Raw genomic sequence first — 6,152 nt, forward strand, 5'->3', positions numbered from 1 at the left:
GCAATCCAGGAACAAATACCAGACATGGAAAACAGACATACACAACAAAGACCATAAAACAACTAAAATCATATACACAAAGCAACAAAAGCAAATGCGCAACTCGGACTCCATTAAAAACTGGGAGAATGGACCAGGTGCAAAGTGATATTAGAAATTCATTTTCTATATTACAAATTCATTTCCCTGTATAACCAATTTATTTTCTTATATTACAAATACAATTTGTAATATTACTAAAATGTGTGATATTTTGTAAAATACTAAATCATGAATTTGTAATATTAGAAAATAAATTGTTAATATTAGATAGAGGTCATCAGTCACCAGAATCTCGGTATCTACTTCTCCGACGACGGTTCCTGGCATGACCATGTTGAATATATCATTAAAAAGGCATACAATATGATTAAAATTCTACGACGCGTGCGATTGGTTCTTGATCGTTTTACACTAGAAAATATATATGTCGTTTATCAGACTGATCATTGAATACGGAGACGTTGTGTGGGATAACGGTTAACAAATCTTGATTAACAAGATCGAGGGAGTTCAAGTAGCAGCCATGCGAATTGTTACAGGTGGTACCAAACTAACATGGCTGAACGAGGTATATCGCGAAACCGGTTGGGAAAAACTCTCCGATAGGAAGGAAAAACATTGACTTGTGTTGAGGTATAGGATGGTGAATGGTGATACCCTCGAGTATTTGAGTACCGTGGTGCCCAATGCGCGGGCGTACATCCATAACAATTTTACCAGCCAATCACATATCTTAACCGAGTTACGTACTAGGACGTCATTATACTCCAGTTATTTTCTGCCGTCTACTATGAAAATGTGGAACGACCTTCCAGTCGCCACTCTTGATTCCAGGTCTTTTAATATATTCAAAACGCTAATTAATATTGCGAACGGTTGTAAAAAACCAATGTCCTATAATATTGATAGTAGATCGGTCAGGTCTTGTGCATAGACCGCTGCTCTCTCAATGAGCATCTGTACAGGCGAGGTCTGGTGGCTAGTCCGAACAGGATCTGGGGACAAAGAGAAACAAACAGCCACTTCTTACTCGAATGTAACAATTGTCTATAGATATACATACTGATATCGATATTGACATTCTTCTCAAAGGGTCTGATGCTATAACTTTAGAACAAAATACAGATTTATTCTTAAAAGTGCAAACTGACATTTAAAAAAGTAAACGATTTGTCAATGCATAATTGTGTATATACATACATTTCTTTGTGTTGTGTGTTATTGTCTGTGCATGTCAACTCCTCAATACCCTTTTTGTATCCTTTCCTATCTATCTCTCTTCAATTTCAATACATATTCTTTATTCAACCCTTACATTTTCAATAGATACGTATATAAGAACATGCTATTATTATCTTAACATTGTTCGCTGTTTATTAGGAGACGGATTAGCATAAGCTTCAGCTTGTTTCCGAATCTTTGTGTTGTATTATAATATCGTCATTTCATATAATGATGAATTCGTTGAAATAAAATATGCTTAAGCTAATATTAGAAAATGCATTTTTAATATTACAAAATGAATTTACTATATTAAAAAATATTTTCTGATATTAAAAAGTTCTAATATTACAAATATTGATTTTTGTCCACTTTCGCTTGCCATAGGTTAGTTTTCATACAGTTGTGTTTTCAATACTTCTTTGTCTAATAAAATATTTATGGTGTGGCACATGAACAAAAAACAGAGATTTAATTGCATATGGTGTCATGAATGCGTCGATTGATATGTTGTTACGAGCTGCTCGATCGATATTGTATCATAGGCTTGTATACTAAAATTGTACCATGAATTTGTTTCTTAAAACGATATTTTCATCATTGAATTCCAGGGGAATAAGTTTGGTCAAGATTTCGTTTTTTGTTTAACACCTTTTTCTTTCTTTTCGATGTCCCATGTCGATGAATGTAAGATGTTCCACAATTTTTAGTTCACATACAGTGGCTCAGTTTTTATTTTTTGTTTCTTTATTTGTTTGTATAAATTTAATATTGTTAGATCAGACATCGGTGTGGTAGGTACTTGATTTTAATTTGGTGACGTCATTATTCAATGATATTAACATTCGTTGGCTATCCAGGTTCAGCGTTTTAATAGTTAAACACGTCTCTCCATGAAAGTTCGTATTTTAGAAAAAAAAATCCAAGACGGGAAAGGAGTCATGGCCATCGCCACTATACGTCACCTAAGTTACATGATGTCTCTATAGATGGTCTCCTTCCTTTCATACAAAAACCTCTTGGACTTCATCACATTAGAAACAAACTTTATTCTATACCTCTCACTCTACTACACTCCCTTTACAAAATAAGTCTTGACACTCCTGTTTCTGACCCCACCTCATCATTATACAGACTTGTTGCCATCATTTTGGATATTGATTTCCAAAGACTCTTTAAACCAGTTTGTGTGAAAAGTCAAGATGAAGAAAAACGATCATTTCTTCCACTACCGTTTGTCAACAAAGGTATAGATGCAATTAATTTGGCTAACATCCTCTATCACAAGAACGTTACCAACTAAATTCCCCCATATTTCAAAGACAAATCCATACCAATCATTTCACATTCCTATACTTCACCCACTGAATCTAAAATTTTCAATTATAAAAGGCTATTGCAGAACCTCGAGATTGAGGACTTCGAAGCTAAACCACCTGACTGTTCTTGCAAAACCTCTCCATTCAAATATGGTTCTTCTGGTCACGTCGTTACGGGAGATTAAACCATTATCGAAAACGAATCTCTGCGTAATATCCTTTCTAAGGTCCCAAGTACCGTGAACCACGCTCCATAAATTGGAATTATAACTTTAAAGTTCTTATGGACGCCGTCGAGGACTATGCAAGAAAATGGATAAAACGAGAACAAGAAGACATTGATTCTCTGACAGTGGTTAAAGGCCGTGAGGTCTTTAATTTTGAAACGAATGAAAGTTTTAAGTAGGCCAATGAGTGCCAAGGGTACATCAGTTTTCAAAGACCCCAATGTAGCAAAAACATTGTCTACTATACATGACAAATATGTTGTCGTACCAGCAGACAAAGCCCAAAACAACATTGTTTTTGTCTGCAAAACGTTTTACATCCAATGTTTATTATCAGAGGTATACATAGAAAATGATAGCAGTGATAAGACCTATACTGCTACCACACTCTCCAAAAAAAAAATTAGAAAACCATAAATCTGTACTATCCTCTTTTCGTCTCTCTACCAAGGACGGTGATTGTGATTTACCATCTATGCACTGGATTCCTAAACTCCACAACAATCCATACAAACAACGTTTCATAGCTGGATCTGCAAAATGTACCACCAAACCTCTTTCAAAACTTTTAACTTCTATACTCACAACTGTCAAAGAGGATCTGCAGTCCAACCACAACACTTGTTACTCCCGTAGTGATATTAATTCAATGTGGATCCTGAAAAATTCGAAAAATCTTTTGGAAACAATTATTTCAAGACTATTATCTGAGTATAATAGCATTAAAACCTATGATTTTTCAACACTGTATACTTCTATTCCCCATACTCAGTTAAAATCCCGACTTATATACTAATGGAGTTTCTATGGATTGCACATTATTTTAAACCAACGCGGTTTCTATTTTTCATTATTTTATACTGATTGTTTTTTAATTGGCCTTTGCCATATTGTTTTGTACCTGTAGAACATAACATAAAACGAGTATTTTTTAAAGGACCATATTTGAATAGAGAGGTTTTGCGAGAACAGTCAGGTGGTTTAGCCTCGAAGTCCTCAATCTCGAGGTTCTGCAATAGCCTTTTATAATTGAAAATTTTAGATTCAGTGGGTGAAGTATAGGAATGTGAAATGATTGGTATGGATTTGTCTTTGAAATATGGGGGAATTTTGTTGGTAACGTTTTTGTGATGGATGATGTTAGCCAAATTAATTGCATCTATACCTTTGTTGACAAACGGTAGTGGAAGAAATGATCGTTTTTCTTCATCTTTACTTTTCACACAAACTGGTTTAAAGAGTCTGTGGAAATCAATATCCAAAATGATGGCAACAAGTCTGTATAATGATGAGGTGGGGTCAGAAACAGGAGTGTCAAGACTTATTTTGTAAAGGGAGTGTAGTAGAGTGAGAGGTATAGAATAAAGTTTGTTTCTAATGTGATGAAGTCCAAGAGGTTTTTGTATGAAAGGAAGGAGACCATCTATAGAGACATCATGTAACTTAGGTGACGTATAGTGGCGATGGCCATGACTCCTTTCCCGTCTTGGATTTTTGTCAAATAAATTCATCACATTTATGCTATTGTTATATTGGCTTGAAAGGTTACCTATACCGTTGATGTTGTCATTGCATCCGTAAGGTATTGCAGTACCTAGTCTGCGTATCCAGTACTTCTCTCTTTCCCTACGATTGTTTTTACTTAGAACGGGACTGTTCGTAGGATGGTAATTTTTTTTCTAAAAACTTGCATGGAGAGGACTGAATGATCTTGTTGATTAAAGTGTTCATAAACTGTCGGGAATTTGGTGGTGTTCATTCCCGAACGATGACCGCACATTCTTTTATTTAATCGTTCTGGTGTTTCTCCGGCATATATTAAACCACATAAGTTGCATTCTAATCCATATATTAAGTTTGTTGATTTGCAACTTAAGTCATCGTGACTTCTTGTATGGAAGGTTTTGTTTGTAAGGGAACTGGAGAAGTAAGGATCAGTTATAAGAATGTTGCATGTTTTGCAATTTTTAATACCACATTTTGATATGGTACAATGTGGTTCGTCATCGTTATAGTCCAATATATCGTTTAAAGTGATGGAACATGGTTTGATAATTTTAAAATAGTCAGAATCTTTGTACTGGAATAGATGGTCTGCAGACTGAACGTGTGATTGGGTACTTTTAGTTGAATTGGTCGGGGCACTCTCCATACCAGATGTGAGTGTGCTAAGATTCCCATTTGGGGATACCACATACTTACAAGACAACAGAGTGTCCGATCTGCTGTCAGGTTCGGACCTTTTTATACTGGGCGAGGTCCGAGCCAGTTTTTGTTTCATTCCTCGTGTTAAAACCATTAATTTAAAAAAAAAAATGTATTACTGGGTTGATGATACCCTCGGGGGACAAAATCCACCAGCAGAGGTATCGACTGTGCAAGCCATAGAAACTTATTTAATTTGAATGACAATCAGTCTGAAAACCAAAAAATCGAATTAAATGGCTTAAACTTTAAAATATTTTTTTACAGAGACATTTCAATATATTGAAAGTTACAACATTGAATAGTTTGCAATACATACTATGGTTTACTTCTCATATAAAACGTTACAAATAGTAATCAAGAGAACCAAGATTCTTGCGGAAATCAAAAGAATGTATTCCAGGAACGGACCAGACATCAAAGAACATAAAGTAACCAAAATGATATTTACAAAGTAACAAAAGTAAATTTGGAACTCGGACTTCACTAAAACTTGGAGCATTGACCAGGTGCTCCGGTAGGGTAAGCGTTCTCTGCTTTTTGAGAAATGCCCGCAAAATAAAAAGGCAGCGCCAAGGTAGACGGAAGATGAAAGAAAAACTAAGACACGTAGAACAAATTAGTTTTTATTTCATCCAAACATACATGGGACCTTTATTGCACTCAAATGTCTATGGGGCTATCATTACATCACAACGTATATCGGCTTTTATTATACCCAAAAAATGTATAGGCTTTATTACACTCTAACCTAAATAGTGCTTTTATTACATCCAACGTACGGGAGGATTTATTTACGGGTCTTTTATAACACCCTTACGTGCACGGGGTTTTATTATACTCTGACATACTCAGGGCTTTTTTTTACACCTAAACGCAGGGAACGACCAAAAATTTGCATCGCAAATTTGACAGTTCTAACATCGTTGGAAATTTTCAGACCTTATATATATATGTATATATATATATATTTTCAAATGCATATTGGCTTTATTGCTACCAAATATACACGGGGCGTTCATAATACCCCAACGCACATGGGGCTTTATTACGCCCAACATAATATATCATACGAGGGGCTTTTATTACATTCTAACGTAAATGGCGCTTTTATTACACCCCAACATACACAAGGTTT

Source organism: Perna viridis, chromosome 15 (assembly GCF_037379345.1).
Source record: "Perna viridis isolate PV_CMFRI_1.1 ecotype Kerala chromosome 15, ASM3737934v1, whole genome shotgun sequence".
In the NCBI taxonomy this organism is placed as follows: Eukaryota; Metazoa; Mollusca; class Bivalvia; order Mytilida; family Mytilidae; genus Perna; species Perna viridis.